Below are 20,309 nucleotides of genomic sequence, written 5' to 3'. Positions count from 1 at the left end.
TAAAATGAAAAGTTAATGCCCTTCGTCCTTTTCCATTTAAAATTCATTTTGGGGTAGGAAATGGAATTTTTCAAAGGCAGATCTCTATTTGTTCCTGAAGTATCCATCTGTCACTGAGGAAAGAGGATAGAAATGGAAAAAAAAAATCTCTTAAATTTTGTTGGAGGAGCGAGTTGATAAGAATGATGGCGGCCAGATTGTGGGGTTCATGGCTCCCGGTGATTAGTGGGGGTCGGACTGCGTCTCTGCCAGCATCCTTCCAGCCCCCACCCCGGACACACACTAATGCTCCCCCTCTCCCTTGCCCCTTCCTCTTTTATGAAGTTTGTCTTTTGCTCCAATACTGCCCAATTTAAGCTTTACTGTTTGATAAAAACCATTTTCCAATATGGCCTAAAATGAATGTGGTAAAAGGTTAGGTATGGCTTAGGTCGTAAGTATGCATGAAGCTGTTGGATTAGCTTTTTCTTCACTTGATGATGAAGGAGTCCTCCAGGAAATGGCTTTCCTTTGGCCTAAATTAGGCAAGTCAGACCTTGAAAGAGATTCAGTTCTGCGTGAGGATGGTTTCATGGTACCACATATAATCAAATACTTTTCCTAACTTGGGCCGAAATGATCAGCTTCAACTATAAACGTGTATTGCCCAACCACAGCCTGGTTGCTGAAAAGTGAAGGTCAGACTGGCCCCTCCCGAGGACAAGCTCGTTGTAGCTGAGATCGTTGTAATGGGTTAAATAAGTGTGTTCCCCCCCCCCCCCCCCCCCACCAAAAGCTATGTCTACCAGGAACCTCAGAATGTGACCCTATTTGGAAATAGGGTCTTTGCGGGTAAAACTATTTAAATTAAGATGAGGTCATACTGAATTAGGGTGGGCCTGAATCCAATGGATGGTGTTTGTTTGTTTGTTTGTTTGTTTGTTTGTTTGTTTTATTTAATTTGAAGTTGAGAGAGAGAGAGAGCACGCCTGCTGGGGAGGGGCAGAGAGAGAGGGACAGAGAGAATCCCAAACCAGCTCCACACTGTCAGCACAGAGCCTGACAAGGGGCTTGAACTCGTGAACTGCAAGGTCATGACCTGAGCTGAAATCAAGAGTCGGACACTTAACTGACTGAGCCACCCACATGCCCCGATGGTGTCTTCATAAGAGGACATAGACACAGAGGAGGAGGCCACGTGGAGACAGAGGCAGAGATTGAGGCGATACAGGGAAAAGCCAAGGACTTTCGAGCATGGCTGAAAGCCATGAGAAATGAGAAAAACACAAAGAAGGGTTCTTCCCCAGAGTCTTCAAGAGGGAGCATGGCCCTGCTGACGCCTTGATTTTGGACTTCTAACCTCTCAAACTGTGATAGAAAAAGTTTCTGTTGTGTTAAGCCCCACGCCCCATGCCCAGCGCGGGTGGTACCTTATTCTGGCACCATCAGAACCTCTACAGTCACACTAGTAAGTAGCCAGAGGGGCCTACAAATCCAGGGAGCCACCAGAGAACACAGCCAAGGGAGGGGGAAATGGCAGCTGACTCCCAGACGCTGCCTGTCCCCAAACAGTGTTCAGGCACAAGAACAAACTCCCCAGATAGGGAGCTGTTTGCTCTCTAGCCCATCTTCCTCCATAGCTCAGGTGCAAGGCCAGACATCCCTGGTACAGGACTGGGCTCTGCCCAGCCTCAGCCAAAGAAGGATCGCGTGCACCCTCGGGACTGGGTAGACGCGAAACACGTGGATCTGGTTTTTGTGTTTTCTGCTCCTATTTATGAACCAACTTCCCATTTCCTCCAACCTTTAAACTACCTTCTGAAAGCTGTGTGGGTTATTCTGGGAGCCAGGAGCCATTCTAGGTTTTTCAGGCAGGGCACGTGACATTTAGGGATCGTTTAAGGAAGTTGGCTCCAGCAGCTGGGGACAGGATGAATGCTTTCTGCATTTCGCGTGAAACATGACTGTATTTCCCATTTAAAATACCAGAGATCAATATCCTAAAGATCCCTGTCATGGCCATTATCATCATTTCAGAGTGAACTGCAGGTGAGGCCTTGCCAAGTGTCCTTTTTTACCATTTAATCTGCCAGCTCAGTAAGACAACTCCGTTCCAATACTGTTTGGCTGTGTTACGTTTTGTCATGCATAGTTAGGACTTTATCTCCAGCCGAAGGATTTGCATAAGGCTAGCTTTGCTAACTTCCACAGCTCATTTCCTAGAGCCTCTGAGTCATTTATTTATTTTTATTATTCTGTTCCCACTTCAACATCTTGTCCTGAAGGACAACAATATACAACCCTAATTTTTCCATCTATCTTTGTGCACACGAGAATGTTATTAAGCCCATCAAAGGAGCTGCACTGAGCCTTTGCTTATGAGTATAATTAAACTCAGACCCTCGATTGGTCACTTTAAGCCATCTAATGGATGAGCACTTGGTCCCATGGGTCCACTCATTCTGGAGTGACCTTGAGAAAACCCGTTCACCAAGTAACACTACTGATAACCACACTCTGGCTGGAAAGCTCCAAGGACATTTATTTTATTTGGTTTGCCCCTGGCATTAGCCATAGGTAAGAGGAGGAATTATTATTACTTTTAAGCTAGGTTCAGTTGGTTGCCAATATTATTCAGCCATTAAAAAGAATGGTTTTGTCGCCGTGACTTGCTCATTCCATAACTGAAAGCCTGTACCTCCCACGCCCCTTCACCTATTTTGCCCATCCCCCCACACCCACCCTTCTCACAACCATCAGTTTGTTCTCTGTATTTACGAGCTGGTTTCTGGTGTTCTTGACTTGTTTGTTTAGATTCCACACGTAAGTGCAATCATATGGCATTTGTTTTTCACTGTCTGACTTACTTCAGCATAGTGTATGTAGTAAAAAAATTTTTTTAAATCTGTTTTAAAAAGTGTTTCTTTTATTTTTTTAAGTTTATTTATTTATTTTGAGAAAGACAGAGAGAGCAAGCAGGGGAGGAGCAGAGAGGAGAGAGAGAATCCCAAGCAGGTTCTTCACTGTCAGTGCAGAGCCTGATGAGGGGCTCGAACCCACGAACTGCAAGATCATGACTTGAGCCGAAACCAAGAGTCAGGCACTCAACCAACTGAGCCACCCAGGTGCCCCAGTTTTTTTTTTTTTTAAGTCTTGTATATGAGTTCTGGATTAATCTTGTGTTGCAGCTGAACTGAGCACTCTTTATCCAGGGACTTAAAACAGGAACGACATAGACGGTATGGATGCTATGAAGAGAGGAGAGCCGCTCACCCACTCACGCCTGGTGTTCCCATACCTGGCCCCAAAGCAGAGGTTATTCCTCACCTGAGCAGCTCTCTACTTCTGATCCCTGGGTCTATCATGGATGCAAAGTGAATGGTTTTGTTGAGTCATGACTCAGCAATGAAGGTCTTCTTTGAAGGAAGGGAACAAGTTGGGTGGCCGAAAAAGTTTCGAGTATTAGGGCCCCATCCGAGAGGACAATTGGGCTATCCACCTCAGCAGCTCCCTTGGTGACGAGGGCTCCCACCTCCCATGGAGCACCCCAGCTTTCTAGCTCACTCCGTGTCACCCAATCAGGGAAGTTCATACTTTGTTACTTTATAATAATAGATCTATATGCTATTAATAGGTTTTAACAAGTTTATACAGTATTACTTTGCTGGGGCTTTTGTAACAAAATGCCACAGACTGGGCGGCTTAAACAACAGAAATGTATTTTCTCACAATCCTGGAAGTTAGAAGTCTGAGATCAAGATGTCAGCAGGTCTGGTGGTTCTCAAGCCTTCTCTCCTTGGTTTGTAGATGGCCGTCGTCTTGCCCTGTCCTCACATGGTCTTCCCTACATGCCTCTGTGTCCTGATCTCCTCTTCTTATAAATCTCCAAGTTGGGATCTCCAAATGAGGCTTCCCCAAGTGGGGCATCACTATTGAATGCCACAGACTCCAGGGCCTGGCCTTTGACCTTGCCTGGCCAGAAACTGGACCTTAAAGCTCCAATAATATCAGAAGGAAGTTAGCTTTGGCTTAACATCTGTTAAAAGCCCTTTGTGATTTTATGTGTCTTTAGTATGCACACTGTCTGGTACAGTTGTCCCAATAATCTAGTGAGGTAGGATCCCCTATCCCATTTTACAGATCAAGAAGTTAATGCTCATGAGGATAAGAGTAGGTTGCCCCAAGTCATACAGTTAGTAAGAGAGGGAAAGGTGAGATAAATCCCGGGTTGTATGATGCCTCAGCTGGGTTCCTCCCACATCACCATGTTCCATTAGGCAGAGGCAAGGAGCAGCCCCAAAACACATTTGTTAGTTTACACTGAGGCTAGGATGCTGGCTCAGCCCACATCCTAAGAGAAGCAGACACCCAGACAGAATCAGCAGTCCATGCAAGATATTTAATTAGGGGTAACACCGGAGAGGAAAATGAGAGGGAACCAGAGAAACTTAACAGAGTCTTCAAACCACGCATAATGCAGCAGGTCTGACCCCAAGTGAAGGAGAGCAGAAAAGAAGGAAGGAATGTTGGTTGCGTGGGTGAAAATGTCTTAGACTTTCGGGGATGTCAACCAGACCACTGGAGCGTTCTTAATCCCAGGTCATTGTTCCAAGGAGCCTCGCATCTCCCAAGACAAGGCTTACCCTGTCACTGCTGCAGAGCTGGGTCACTGTCTGGGAGCACCCATGGGGAGTGAGGCTTGAGTATGAAGGCAAACAGTACGAGTCTCAGGGCACAGCAGCTGGACCATCAGTCAGTGATGCTCCTGCAGTGAGAGATTTGAGTGGGTGTAATTTTATGGTCGTTACGTAAGCCTGATTCTTTACCAGTGCTTTCGTTCTCTATAGACTACTACTAAGAAGTCACATTAAACCAGAAAATTGCTTGGTAATATGGAATCCAAACAAGAGGAGCTAGTTACATTGACTGAAAGCTTCATTGTCTCAACATCTGTTCTTTTGAGTCCTTACTATGTGCTTGGCCCTTATGGTAGGCATGGGTGTTGCAAGGGAGAGCAGGTAGGCACGGTCTGTGGAGTTTGCTATTGAAAGCGATTCATAATGTCATTAAGACAACCTGATTGCCTCCAAGTTCCATTAGGCTGCCCCAGAACTGGAAAAGCTGGAGCGTGTCTCTCCTAAAGAATGCCTCAGAAGGCCATATTCTTTTTTTTTTTTTTCAATGTTTTCATGGGCAACCTACCTCTCTTACTAATCCATTCTTTCTTTACATTTAAGAAACTCTTTATTTTTAACTGACTCGCTGTTAAACCCTGTAGTCTTAAAGCTTTCTCTCTCTTCAGGATTTTGCATTCTCTTATCTTTTCTATTAGGAAAACTCTAGAAAAGAATTCATTTTTTAATTCTTTCAGAAGACATTGCTATCCCCCAGAGGACTAACCATAATTTTGCAAAGTTCTTTCTGGCATTTATGTTCCATGAAATAGTAATAGGGATCATTTCGCCCCAAACATTGTTTTGTTTTCCCAAGCTAGAGGAAGTGAGAGCATAATGACTTCACCATAAATAGAAAATTTTAATATAAGAGATCCCATCGTGCTATTCCTTCTTAAGTTTCCACAACTTATTTCTGCAAAATTTGATCTACTTACTTATGAAAATTTCCAGGATCTAACTAAAACTTGCTTTGAATTATTTATCTTATAATCTGGTTGCAAGTGTGGGCTTCTTTTAAAAGGACAAACAAATGTTAAATTTTATCTTCTCAATATGAGTAGTCATCCTTCCTATTAGAATATGAATATTCAAACCTTTCCATTAGTATGAACAAATTACTTCCTTTGAAAAATGATTAAATAAAAAAAGCTTAGTTAATCTCCAATTGGTAGACAATGGTGTTTAAAATTTATCCCTATAAAACATTGGGTCGTAGGGTGTTAACTCCCTGATAAATAAAAAGCAAGTCGTCAGAGCTGGATCGTTCTTCAAATCCTTCATAACTTCTTGATATTAAAAATATAATTTTTCCTCCTGCTGCCTCCCAAATTATATCACATCGCATCAGAAGTGGCTTCCCTGGAGGAGAAGCAAAGAAACAAGTCTATTATCCATAAATTGAAGAAGAAAGAGTTCACTAAACAGTTTCACTTACGTGCTAATCCTCTCCAGTATTTTAACACATCTATTTTCATACCATTTCTCCTTTCCCTTTTCCAAGTGGCACTTACTTGAAACTAAATAAAGTCAGCATTTGCCAGAGTTGTGACAAAACAACCAGAGAGATGGGGACAGATCCAGGAGGACAGGCGGAGCACGCGTGGAAGCTAGCCCACACCCAGTGGCGTTAGTGAAGACCTCCAGCTTCCAGTTCCCATTCCTCTTGGAGAAGAGAAACATAACTAGTGAGAGCACGAATAGCGGTTCCAGAGCACCGGCTCGGAGATCACGCCTCCCACCCACCATCCTGTAGAATTCCAGAGTGCAGAGCTGAACGCACAACTCTACTCTGCACAACCTGGCTCTGAACTCTATTGCCCCCCTCGTTCTCCTCTTCTTGAGTCTGGGTGTTCCTTAATTGACCGAGAATATTTGAAGTAAGTTCCACTTGTCCCTTAGTTGACCAAAGGACCCTTTGAAATAAAAAAATGGGAAGTGTTGGAATTTCCATCCTGTTCTCACTGTCCCCCTTTTCTGGGTTGATGACTTCCTCTGGTCACGGAGCCATCACTGTTTGCTTCAGGGCATTTGATGGACAGCTGCGGGTCAAGGCTGACTGGGATGGCCCGTTCTGTGGGTTCCTCTCCATCGCCCTTTGGCGCTGTGATGGGGAGAGGTGACAAGTGGGGTTTCTGACTCAGAGAGCTATGGCAGGGTGGGGATCACAGGAAGCAGAGGTGCAGGTGGGGGTGAATAGAATAACCACTTGGTTCCCTGCCCTATGTCGTAGCGCTCCTGGTCACTTCTCTGGCAAGATTTTAACCATCTCATAAGAAGTTACGTGTTCTGGGAACAGAGAATTGGGGACGCTACTAGATACAAAAACCTTTATCTCTTCATTCTCACTGGAAAGTTCTTGTTCTGAGCTGGCAAAAGATTCTGGAAGTACTACCTCAAATGCTTTCCTTAGGCAGAGAAGAACAGCCCTACCTAGATTTCATGCTGGGTCTACAGTTTCTTGCCTCCAGAATATTTAAGCGCAAGAAGCAGTAGGCAGTAACAACATGGGCCAGCAGATTGACAACCTTCAGCATTCGATTTTTAGACTACTGTCCTTTTTTTTTTTTGGCCTGTGTCATAAATTCTTTTTCAGCTTTTCAGTCTGCTAAGTAAAAGGACAGGCATGCCAGGACTTTGGATCAACCCTCCCTCCGTCCTTCACTATTATCCTGTAGAGGTACAAATACATCATTATTCCCCATTAACAAGCACTCAACCAGCAAGGAAGATGCTGTGCCCTGAATGCTCTGACTGGAGCTAATGAATCCCAACAACTAATTACATTTCTCTTAAGGTAACTTATGACCAGAAAGTAGCTGTGTTAGCACAAAGGTTTTATGTGAGAGTGGCAATACTCAGGAAGAGGCCAGCTGATTAGTCATCCCCCATAATTCTCTGTAATTGTCCTGTCTGGACTTTTTGTGTCCAGACCACTGTTCTTTCCAGGGTTACATTTTCCCTGACCTTATTTTGGACCAACAATGTAATTGGTAATTGTGGGTTAATTTATATAAACAAACGAGGGTCCTGCTAAATGAAAGCATTGTCGCTGTGATTGGTACTTACGGCTCTGAGAGCTCTCTATTTGGTACAAGTTTGGGTCAAGTGGTTGGAGCCAATGGGGCTTATTGCAAAAAAAATAATTATTTCAAATAAGAAAAAAACCCTCCTGTCCTGTTAAGGCCTGTCGGGAAGCATGGTTTATGGTCTCTTGCATGGAATGAGTGCTTACGTGGTTTGCAGAAAACTGGTTTCGTCCTTTGCTTAGACTCCTAATAAGGCCTGAAGGGTCCTTCTCCTTACCATGTGTGAAAGCAGCACTGATAAGTTTCTTCCTAGAACGTAAAGGAGCCTTACTTATTTCTCCTCTGCACGCAGCACTGTCATCCTGACTAGGAAACGTGATTAGATGTCATCTGTCCTTGACCCCTGTCACTCCTAAGCAGCTGAAATAGATTAAGAGGCTGGTGCTTCCCAAATCAGACGAAGCCAAGTGTCTTCAGGCAGTACCTTCAGTAATAGGCTCACAAAGGAATTGGTGCCTGGGTTTATTACCATGTTTCAGGGCCCGTGCCTATTTGAGGGGAGATCATTGAAACAGATTATCCTGTTGTTTCCTTTTAAGCACCTAGCCAGGATCCCCTGCAAGCTTAGAAGGACACCTTTGGAAAAGGCCCGGAGGGACAGCAGCTCAGAAAGGCAGAGCTGCGGGTCCACGCACTCATGTGGCCAGCGGGACCAGGATGCTGTTGGAGAAAGGGAACCCCTTACCTCGCACCTCTTAGGGCCTATGAGCTTCCTCCTCTTTCTTTAGAAACCTTTTATACTCTGAAGGCTTTAATTCAGGTGAAGCCAGAGAAACACAATAAACCGTGGAGATCGGATTAACCTGACCCGTGGATCAATCTGACCGGCACACATGTGTCCCTCCACCCAAGGGGCACCTTCTGTTTGATTCTAGCATGAGCCCCTCACATCTCCAGCATTTTCTTCCCTAATTTTTTTGTATCTGTCATTTAAAATTTTTTTCAGGCAAAATTCAATAACATGTAATTAACCATTTAAAAGTGAACAGTTCACGGGGTGCCTGGGTGGCTCAGTCGGTTGGGCGTCTGACTTTGGCTCAGGTCATGATCTCGCAGTCCATGAGTTCGAGCCCCGCGTCGGGCTCTGTGCTGACAGCTCGGAGCCTGGAGCCTGCTTCAGATTCTGTGTCTCCCTCTCTCTCTGCCCCTCCCCTGCTCATGCTCTGTCTCTCTCTGTCTCAAAAATAAATTAAAAAAACATTAAAAAAATTTTTTTTTGACAGTGAACAATTCAGTGGCATTTAGTACATTCACAACTTGGTGCAACCACTTCTATCTAGTTCCAAAATATTTTCATTTCCCCCAAAGGAAATTCTGTACCTATTAGGCAGTCACTCCACATTCTCCCTCCTGCGGTCCCTGGCAGCCACCAATTTGCATTCTGTCTTTATGAATTTACCTCTTCTAGATACTGCATTGGAAAGTAATCGTGCACTAACAGTCTTTTGCGAATGGCTTCTTTCACTTAGCATAACGCTTTCAAGGTTCATCTGTGATGTAGATTCCTTTTTAGAGCAGAGTAATATTCCCTTGTGTGGATATACCACATTGTGTTATAGACCGTCGATAAACATTTGGGCTGTGGCCACCCTTTGTCTCCTGTGACTAATGCTGCTGTTAACGTGCATGCACAGGTATTGGTTTGAGTACCTGTGTTCAGTTCTCTGGGGTATGCACTGAGGAACAGCAGGGACTGCTGAATCATGTGGTACTTGTATATATAACTTTTTAAGGAGCAAAGGGTTTTCCATAGCCCTACTCATTTCATGTGCATTTCTCTGCATTACATTTTCTGCCCCAGATTGTTTTCTTTTTCTCAGATTATTTGCCTTTTCTTGCATCCTTTTTTTCCAGAGAAGTTTTCTCTCTGCCTGCTAGATTATTAAGGCCATTTGTCTTTATATCACTCTGCATGAGTCCTTAGAAGGAAGGTACTACGTGAATGTTATGCTTTTGCTTTAAAACTCTGAGGACTGATATCAACTCACTGCAGCTATGTGGGCAAAGTTGGACAGATCCCCTGAGTCTCCAGCCCTGCGCTGGGCCCCTCTGCCCTCACTGTTTGCAGTACTGGCCTTCTTTCTATTGCTTTATACACCGTGGTCTTTGTGACCTCAGGACCTTTGCATGTGACTTCCAGCACCTGAAAGACTTTATCCTCTCTCTTCAGATCTCAGCTTAAAAGTGTCCTCCTATCCAGAGAGACTTTCCCCAGCACTTTCTCTTGCCATATAAATCAGGGCTTCCCTGATGCCTTTACAAAGCATTCTGAGCTTTTAATCTGACCTTCTGACTATTTGAAGTGACATCTCTGCCCATGTGCTTGTGTATTTAAGGCCAGAGAGCTACATTCTCATCCACATGAGGATAATGTCATTGTCATCCTGGATTACTCAGCCCTAGGGCCATAGCTGGCACCTGGTAGATCCCTGATAACTAGTGGGTGAATGAGGCAACCAGTGAGTGGCCCTTCCCTGGCTGCTTTTCTGTGTGACCCAGAACTGTCCTGTATGAATTTTCACCAAAGCAAACAACCTTTCAGCTCTCCTGGTGACTAATAAAATCTTCCCGGTCACAGAGACAATGTTCCTTTGCATGATCGCCAGTTTCCACATGAGATTAACCTCCTGGTTACAGCCACATACGTACTTGTCTTTCAGTGTGGGGTTTTTGTGATATTTCTGCTAAATAAAACCGCCACATCAGTTAGTTTCATCGTCATACCTTTTCTTAGAGTCTGCAGGTTTTGTCTTTGCAGTTTGCTTATATTGCCCATGGTTCCTCATGATACTGTTTTTGTCACCCACCTCATTTGAAGGAAGCCGTTGGACTGTTGATTGATCAGCACGGTGGAATAATAAATGTGGACAAAACTCCTTAATACCGCCAATCACCACTTAAATCGCATGACAGCTTTATAAAGGAGAGGTTATTATGGGGTTCTCCCCCCCCCGCCAATTTTAAAGAAGAAGAACCTGAAACTCTGAAAGGTTGAGTTGGTTCTAGAGCCCATGTTGGGAAGCCGTGAACCCAGATGCAGGCCTGGGCTTTCAGAATCCAGGTGGAGCACTGCCCAATGACGTCATTGCCTCAGGGTTGGCCTGTTAGCATGAAACACCACAGCCCGTCTGCCCCACTTGTAAATAATGAGAATGGCCATAACCATCTCATCATCTGCTGCTTGGTCCGGTGCTAAGTCAACACCTTGGCAGATCAACACCTTGGCAAATCAACACCTTGGTAAACTGGATGACGTCTCTCATTCCACACAAAAGTACAGTGAATTTCTATTACATTCCCAGGACTCTGCTAGGTACCCGAGAGGCAAACATGAATAAGACATGATACTTACAGCCTAAAAGGATAGAAGGAAATCTGAACCATGGTGCATAATGCTCATACTTAGTGTTTTCATTTCTTTAGCGCAAAAGGATGAGCCCCAGGGTTTCCACATCTCCTGCAGTAACCCTTACCCTCACTTGCTCAACCCCTCCTGCCCCAGGACACAAGGAAGGTTAACAGGTGGATCCTGAGAGGAAGCAGCAGCCGACACATCTGAGTGGGAAGAGCTAGGCTCCCGTGACTAGGCAAGCCTTGACTTGGGCAAGAGGTGTTGGAACCTTTGGCAACTTCCCAAACCTTCTTGACCCTTCACAAGCCTCCATGAGCCTCCGATGCCTCACGGATGCCTCCTTAAGGGCTTATGTTAGGACGTGAGGGCCCAACAAACATAACCCTTTTTTGTCCTAAGTTAAGAACTAAATGATAAATAAGACAAAGGAAACTGGTGAATGGAAGCCAGACAGTCTGTTTCCCTCTGAGAATGCTGAGCAGAGGTCATGCCTTCTTACCTACAGCCAAGAAGCAGGCTAAGGATCTACTGATGGTACTGCCTTGCCAGTGTAGACCTTGAGACTGGCCCCAGGGAAAAGTTGAGATCTGAGGAGCTGACAGACATACCCAACATCACTGCTTCCCAGTCCTGGGATGTTCTGTTGGTGGATCAGCCCCACGAAACGAGAAATCTCGACAAAAGGATGGCAGAGATTTGCCCGCCCTCCCCCCAGTCAGATAATTCACTCTTTCTGCTGGGGGCTGTTATGGATTAAGTGTTGTACCCCCAAATCCATATTTTAAAGTCCTAACTCCCAGTTTACTTCAGAATGCGACCTTACTTGAAACTAGGTGGCTGCTGGTGTACAGAATGTGCATTAGATGCACATTAGCTAAGAACATCACGGTGGGCTCTCATCCAAGATGACTGACTGGTGTCCGTACTAAAAGGACGAGTTTGAACACAGAGACACGTACGGCAGGACACCACGTGTAGGTGAAGGCAGAGATCAGGGCGATGCTTTTCGAAGCCAAGAAACACCAAAGATAGCCAACCACAGGAAGCTCGGGGTGGCGAGGAGTGGGGAATAGAGACTTCCTCACAACCTCAGAAGAAACCAACCCTGTGGACACCTCTGCCGTCCAGAATTATGAGAGCACAAATTTCTATTGCTCAAGCCTCTCGGTTTGCGGTCCTTTTGTTACTAAGGCAGCCAGTGCAGAGTAATACAGGGGAGAGAGCCTGGTGAAATGGGAGAGGAGATGCTGGAGAGTGTCTCGGAAAAACGAAGCCAGGAGAAGAGGTTCCCTTCTTCCAGAAACTAATATGATAATCTTCTGTACACCTCCCTAGGATCTTCCCGTGTTTTGTTCTTACCTTCTCTTTCTTAAAACAGGTCTCTCTGTCCTTTGCTCAGGCACCTGTGCCTGCCTGAGATGTCTGGGAAGAAAGGGTGGTGGGTGATGATAGGTCTGCCTCCTACGTGCTGCACACTGTGCCTCATCTCATCCTTCCAAAACGTTAGCCCACTTTACAGATGGAGAAACTGAGGGTCGGAAAGGTTAATGTGTCGCCCAAGGCCAGGCAGATAATAACAGAGTTGAACTCTGACACCAAAAGCTTCTCTACTCCCCTAGACTGTCTTTTGGAGTATAAAGTACTTCCATCCTTTAAAGTGAATGCCAGTATTCATAAACATCATGTTACACGAATCAGGACCTGCTGAGGTTGGGGTGTGACAGTACCTCTGGTATGTTCTTCTCCCTGTTCATAACCCTCTCCCCAGGCTCTTCAACAATCCCTGTTGCTTTCAACTGCAGAATCTCTTGCTTGAAATTCCTTTAACATGCTTGAGATGAGAATGTCGTCTGATCTGCCTAGAAACTGTGGAGTAGGGCTGGAAAAGGAGCAAGCAGTAGGAGGCTGTTCTGTTGCTGGCTTTGAATTTTATTTCCTTCCGTGGTGGGAGTCCAGAAGTGTTGGTGTCATTCAGTCCTTCTGTCTCCTTGCATCCTGGCAAGTTATCATCTATCTGACAAGCAAAGAAATCAATCACAGGCAGCCATGCATATTTGTTTGGTCACAGACCAAGATCGGCCCTGGATGAATACGTGGAGCCACTGAGGGCTGCCTGATGCCTGCAGACTCAGCTGGCCTCGGGCGTCTACCTGTCTGGGTTTTCCTTCCCCTAATTTGAGTTTGCTCTCGCTCTGTCAGCTTGCTTGGCTGCCCGTTCACCCCGCAGCTTGCCTTCTTGCCGGCCAGCTGCCCACCTCTGACTCCCCAAAGCGTGTGATGCTCTGCGAGCTGAGCACAGGACGCCAGCGGGCGGCAGGCAAGTAATACAGGTCGGGGAGAACGTGCAGGTGCACCTCGAATGAGCACAGAACACAGGGATTTCACCTGCTCGGGGGGGGGGGCCCCAGGGGAAGCCTCCCTGAAGGAAAGATGAGTAGAAGTTGGCCAAGTGAAAACGGGGAAGCTTGTCCTGGGCATGTGCTGTGCTGGGGACTTGGAGTCTGAGTGAAATGGACAGTCTTGGGGTGGGGGGCTGATGCGCTGACGCACATTTTAGAAGAATCACAGGAACTTTCCTGGGAGGTGGGGGATGAGGGCAGAAGCGCGAGGACTCGATTAAGAGACAAGACATGGCAGTAATGGACCTGTCGGTAGCTACGGAGGACGATTCTGGAGATGCTTTGCGGTCAGAGCTGCCTGGGTGTGCCGACTGAGTGGATGTAGGTGTATGAGAAAGACTGAGTCCAGGGTGAGCAACGCTGTGTTTGTCCAGAGAGTCCATCAAAGTATCTTGGCGAACAACAAAATAGCTCTTAACGGAAACCCCCAAAGCAGGCTCCGATTAGCGATACTTTTCTTTTCCTCCATTTTGCTCTTACCTCCTTTTTGCCTTTGAAATTTCCTCCTCCTTTGCTTCTCTTGGTCACTGTGACCACAGATATACTTTGTGAAGGTCGCTTGTCGCCCTGATTGTCATTCTCATCCCGTCCAGCCCTAGTAGACTTCAGGGTCTCCCTAGTGAGGAAAACCCAGCACAGAAACCAAATCAAAAAAGCTAACCGACACCCATTTCGGAGTGTGCATCTCCACCTGCCCTCTGTGACGCAGCTCCGATGGGGAGCAGGGGTGAAGCTGAGGCTGGCTGGCCGGGACTGCCTGTAAGACCCACAGTCCACCATGTCTCATGTCACAATGCTGGTGCCGACGGGAGAGTGCCAGGCATCAGCACATGGTCCTGCAGGTGTGTCCGCATGGAGAAGGTGGGAAGAACATTCTAAGACTGCAGCAGTTCAGAGTTTCTCTGGCACCGCAGTGAGCTAACACCGTATGTTTGATTTTTAGTACATTCTGCAAAAAGTACTCCATGGTGAGTATTTGTGATTAAACTTCAAACAGTACGTTGTATTCCTGGGGAGCACTTTGGCAAAATAGTGGATTGTTGGAAATGTCGGGTTTGATCACCGGATCTACTGGTCTGGTAGCAGTTTATCTAACATAGAAGGATCCTCTTTCTGCCTCTGTCTTGTGCGAAAATCAACTAATTCTACTCCGTCTTTTCCAAAACTATTTTTTCTTCACTGATGAACAGACCTCCAAAGCTTTCCATATTCGCACATAAAAAAGTATTGATAGTAAGAGTAACTGTATTAGGGTGAGCTTCAGAAAAACCTGGAGTTGCTAGACTATGCATTCCAGATTATTTTCATGGTGCATTGATGCCTTGACATTTCACCCGAGAAATCATTTTATGTAGTCTCTTCTGGAGCTTCAAGAACCGCCATCATTCACAAAGAGCAGTGAAGCCAGCACGCCATGGGCTCCCTGGGCCGATGGTGGAGACACGACTCTTCCTTTTTGTTTTCTACTTATTCTCGGGGTATCCACCGCGCTGGTTAAGTGCATAGCGTTTAAACCTTAACACTCGCCCGACGTCAAAGAGAGTAACCCCAGTCCCATAACCGGGGAGAACTCTTTGATTCCAGTGCATATTTAGGGTGACAAGGATCAACAATGAAACTAAACTCTTCACGGCCAACTTGTGCCCTGGTTTTAATGATGCTCTGAGGCTCCTCGAAGTGTCTTTGTTAGGTGACCTTCCAATGCAGCATTATAATTCTTGGAGTTTTGAAACATTACTCCCTTCGCGGCTAAAGCAGTAAAAGAAAGTGGTACACCCAGCGGTGCCGTTATCCGACGCTCGTGTTAAGCACAAGCCATCTGGCAGTAGTAAACCAAGAACAGTCACTCTCAGGTTACCTGGAGTTGGGGAGAATCTCATTCCGCCTACCATACCTGCAACGAGCGGCAGCTAAAAGTCCTAACGACCACATTTTGTCTTGTCACTCAGAGCATCTAAAAACACCTTCATTTAAAAGATGCAAAAACTTTATCTGAAAGTTTTGAAATACTGCAGCAGAAGAATTAAAAATGAGCGTTGATGGAAAAATATCACAGGGAGGCCGTAATTGTCTTACGTGAATGTACAAATGTAGTTTCTCCACTGCCGCCATAGCAGTTACCACAAACGTAGTGTGAGAACGGCTTGAATGTGGTTTACTTCGGAAGTGCAGGGGGCATGGCTGGTTTCTCTGCTCAGGGTCTCACTAGTTCGAAATCAAGGTCTCTGCCAGCAGGCTTTTCTCAGGAAACTCTGGGAATAAGCTGCTTCCTGGCTCAATCGGGTGGTTGGCCAAATTCAGTTTCTTACAGTTGTAGACGGAGGACGGTACTTCCTTGTTGGCTGTTGCCTAGGAGATGTTCTCGGCTTCTCGTGGCCACCTCATTCCCCGGTGCATGGCCCCTTCTGTCATCCTGCGAAGCCAGTAATGTCCGAGAATCAGGATCTCTTCCCTCATCTCTCTGTTCCCTCTTCAGCCACATCTTTAGACTGACCCTTCTGCTTTTAAGGACCCATGTGATGACATAGGACCCAGCAGGATAATCCAGGATCATTTCCTTTATCCTAAGGTCACTGATCAGTACCTTAATGCCACCTGCAAAACTCCTTCACTGCAGTGCCTAGATTAGTGTTCGGCTGAACAACTCCAGACCAGGAATCTTGAAGGGACATCTTTCAAATTCTCCCTTCCACCACAAAGAAAAAGTCCAGTCATGACAACAATGGAGGCAGACAATTAAACTATAGATTCACAGGCACTAAGCAGCCTTGGTTTTAAAATGCAAAGACTCTTCGAACAGCTGTGACTTTTCCAATTATTCCTAAATTGCGATTAAGGCCAATGCCTAAGCGGCTTCTTTTTCCAGAAGCTGGCACCCACTTTTTCAGTAAGTCTTCCAGGAATTTCCTTCAAAATGTAAAAACATATTTCAATAATTAAGAATAAGTATATGCTCTTCTCCTTTTCAGAAAATAAACAGGCCAGATGATCTTAGTTTACTGAGCTCTCTGTATATTTTTTTCTCATAGAAGCTTATATGTATTTATTCCTGTCGTTTTTCGCTCTGGTCACTCATCACCCCCACACTAGATACTCATCACCCCCACACTAGATACTTAACTTTCAAAACAAGGAGACGAGAGCTGTCCACAGATACCCTCTGCCATTTTAATTCATCTTTGGCCAAGCACAGATTGGCTGTTTGTTTGTTTCACCTAGCTAGAACTACACAAGCATCTCTGGCCGAGGTAATTGGAGTCTGCGTTCTGTTTTGTTTTCATTTTTTTTTTTTATCATTTATCATGTTCTTTGGCCCCAGTAGAAAACTACTCAGTGAGTCGTCAAAACTTCTAAGTTCTTTGGACAGCAGTTAGGAGAGATGGGAGCATTTTTACGAGATTAAAAGAAAGGTGCTTTTTTATTTTTTAATCCCTTCCTTTCCCTTTGCACACAAGGAGCCTGGAGCTGTTTTGATCCAGGGACTATTTTTATTAGCAATTTGGCCATAAATTTAAGGAGACTTTTCCCAAAGCAAAATTTAAGAAGACACACATACACACACACACACACACACGTGGAGAGGGATGGTTACCATAGGCAGACAGCCTGGAGCAGTGGGGTAACAGGAATGGTCTCTTCTCTCTTCCTTACCCTGTGGCTGCCTGTTCTGATCACTCACCCTAACTTGCTGGGCAGGGATTGTCAACAGTCAACTCAGAGAAATGCTGCTGGTCCCAACCCAACAGTGAATATCCAGAATAAAACACCGGGTGCGGGGGGCAGGGGAATTACAAGAACATGATGGGGGTGGAAACGGGGAGGGGATGAGACACAAGAATAAATACAGTTCTTTCCCCTGGAGATACTTTCAGATTTTTGGTTGTTATTACTGGAACCCAATAAGGTATCAGTGAGTGATCAAAGCAATCATGAAAACAGAAAATGCACCTGGAGGACAACTCTTCATCTAGATAAGTGAACTTTTAGAAATCACATTCATTCCCAGCTTTAATAAATCTTTGAAGTACGATTTGTTAAAATTTTCCCGCAAGTAAATAAATTGAAAGATTACATGAGTGCATATAAGGAATTAGGTGATGAATTGAAACGAAGGTTTAAAGGGCTAATTTAATAATAGCTATCAATAGTCCGGAACATAATGCCAAATCTTGAAAGTCTTCAAACCCACAATCTGACATTTAAAAGGCAAGTAACCAATTACCTATAGTCCCTTATCAGTCAGATTTGTTCTCCTACTTCTGAGAAGACAGAGATCTCAAAATACAAGGAATTGGATGGCCTTGGCCTGGCTCCTCATTTATGTAGCCACGGTGCTCACTTGCCTGAAAGCCACCTGTTGGTGAAGTGAATATTGCATTTCTAGTTTGCAGGGTTTCCCAGCATATTAATATATTGTATGTATTTTTATTTTTAATTTTTTTAATTTTTTGTAATTTTTAATTTATTTTTTTTATAGCGTATGTATTTTTAAAGCTCAGGTTTTGTGACTTACACTCGGCTGTGCCTGGTCGATAAGGAGTAATTTGGGCTAGTAAAAAAAAAAGAAGAAGAAGAAGAAGAAAACACTGGTTTTTAATTCGTTTTGTAACTTAATTTGCATTCTGAGCGGATATTTCCTTTTCGCCGTTGGCTTTGTAGTGGGGCCGTGGCTGGCGGCCGGTTTTGTTCCGTGGGTGTGTCTGCCGTGGCCGCTGGTGGTGCCAGTGGGTACGCTCCACGGAAGGCCCCCTCCGTGGCAAGCAGAGGAACCAGGACCGAGGTCAGGCGTGGGGCTCGCAACGTGAGATGCTCCCTGGTCCTGAGTCCGCACAGAGAGCCTGCCACAGACGTGCCACAGTGACATGTTTCAGGCGTTCGTGGAACATGGCGGAGCTGGGCATCGGCCCAGGAGGTGGGGCCACGTGGCGGTGCTCCAGGCTGGCCGTGTGGCTCGGTAGCTACAAAGTCAGGGCACAGTGAAGTGAGCGCCGCTCACGCCCGCGCGCAAGTGACAAAGCGACCACGGGATGTGCGTGGACCACAAAGGACCGCAGGCGCGATTAGGTTCACGGTTAACGGTTTTAGCCGCTCGCCTTTTTTCCCTGGGATTTCCTCGTCCTTCCGCCCAACGGGACCCTGGCGGCAGACGTTTCCTGGAGCAGTTAACTCTGTGGCGTCCGTCAGTTTTAATTGCAATCACGAAGCTGAAACCCTGGGTAGTACTTGCCAGCCATAGGTGTCTTTTAACTCAGGTACTTCCGGTTCTGCCGTGGGTTTCTCTGCAACAGTGCGCCCTGCTGCATGGCCAACTCCGGAAGGCGGGGATCTGGGCATTCTTAACAGCGACAGTGTTCAGTCGTCGACAGAAGAGGAGCCTATCCGTCTCTCTCTGCTGGCTTATGTTCATGAGGGTGGCTGGGGTGTCAACGCGGAGGGACCACCGCCCTGAGGACAGCTCAGCCTCAGTGTTCGCTTGCCAGCCCGGTAGGTAGTTGGTCTTTAGGCCGCTGAAGCATTCTGTCCCTGCAGCTCTACAAAGCAATCACCGAGCCCTCACTGTCCTAATTTATAAAGAGATTGCCTTCCTTGCGAGAAGACAGTAAGGTGCATAGCAGGAATCCAAAAGCAAGACTGTGCTAATCTTAAAAAAAGAAGAAGAAGAAGAAGAAAAGACAAAAAATAAAAAGGGAAATTTATTTCTCTGGAAATCGTTCTGACTTGGCTGTAATGAAGGTGCCACCTTAAGAAACAAGTACACCTAGGGGCGCCGGGGTGGCTCAGTCATTTAAACGTCAGACTCGTGATTTCGGCTCAGGCTGTGGGATCCCAGCGTTGTGGGATCAAGCCCTGCCTCAGGTTCCACACTGAGTGTGGCACCTGCTTGAGATTCTCTCTCTTTCCCTCTGCCCCTCTCCCCCCACTTGTGCTCTCTCTCTTTAAAAAAATCAATCAAATTAAAAAGAAACTTAAAAAGAGAAACACGTATGTGTAAAGAGAAGTCAAGAGCTTTTCAAATAAATTCAGCCTTCTGTTACTTGTACCAAATAAAAATGTACAGAGGTGTGGCTAATCTTAATACAGGTGTCCCTCAGTTGTCAAAAGTTTGAATCATGACACTTTGCTTTTGCAAAAAACCTACACGAGTAGCCGTTTTCACAAACCGAAGGAAACCCAAAGAGGACTTTTGCTTTTATGGGGAAAAGGGTGAGAAGCAAAACCTGTGTCCCGCGCTGGCTTTGCAGAGAGCTGGGACAGAGGCAGGGATCCAGAGCAACAAGAACGGCTCCACCCAGCTCCTTCCCTGCAAACCACGGCCAGCGTCCTGGCATCCAGCGCCCAGAACTTCAAACCGCGTCTGTGAGCATCTGGGCTCTGTCTTCATGTATTTTGTGCATGTGTTAGCGATGTGCCCTCGGGTATCAGAAAAGCCTAAGAGAGGAAATTTCAGGGTCTGGGAATCCTCAGAATTGTTTTCCTGTAAATTAATGATAATTGCTTCTTTGCTTTACACCCTTCAGCGTGTGAAAGGTTTGCTAGGAACACCCTACTTTGGCCCAGCACAGGAAACTTGACCATTCATACCATTTGGCACTTAAGGTTGGTGTTTCAGATAAGGTTCCAGAAATTCACTTAAGACCCCACTACAGATTTCACTCAGACAGAGCCAGGACATTGCCCATTTCTCTCCCTTAGGATCCCGCATACTCACTATCCCCCCAGGAGAGAATACCAACCGCTCCACTCTCTGTTCACTGGAAGCTGTGAAGACTGAGGTTTTCAGGAGCCTCTTCCGCAGTAACAGACCAGCTGAAGTAAA

At 45.7% G+C, this 20,309-nt stretch overlaps 1 protein-coding gene across 4 annotated transcripts in view; it reads left to right on the top strand.

The window, feature by feature from the left end:
* The window catches only part of CTNND2 (catenin delta 2), a 408,918-nt gene that overhangs the window by 239,092 nt on the left and 149,517 nt on the right, over nucleotides 1-20,309 (top strand). The gene's annotated exons all lie outside the window — the stretch shown is intronic.

The sequence above is a fragment of the Herpailurus yagouaroundi genome, unplaced genomic scaffold (genome assembly GCF_014898765.1).
Source record: "Herpailurus yagouaroundi ecotype Mexico unplaced genomic scaffold, PumYag 29, whole genome shotgun sequence".
NCBI classification, from domain to species: Eukaryota; Metazoa; Chordata; class Mammalia; order Carnivora; family Felidae; genus Herpailurus; species Herpailurus yagouaroundi.
The sequence above is the reverse complement of the archived record's forward strand: the minus strand, read 5'-3'. Positions and strand labels throughout refer to the sequence as shown.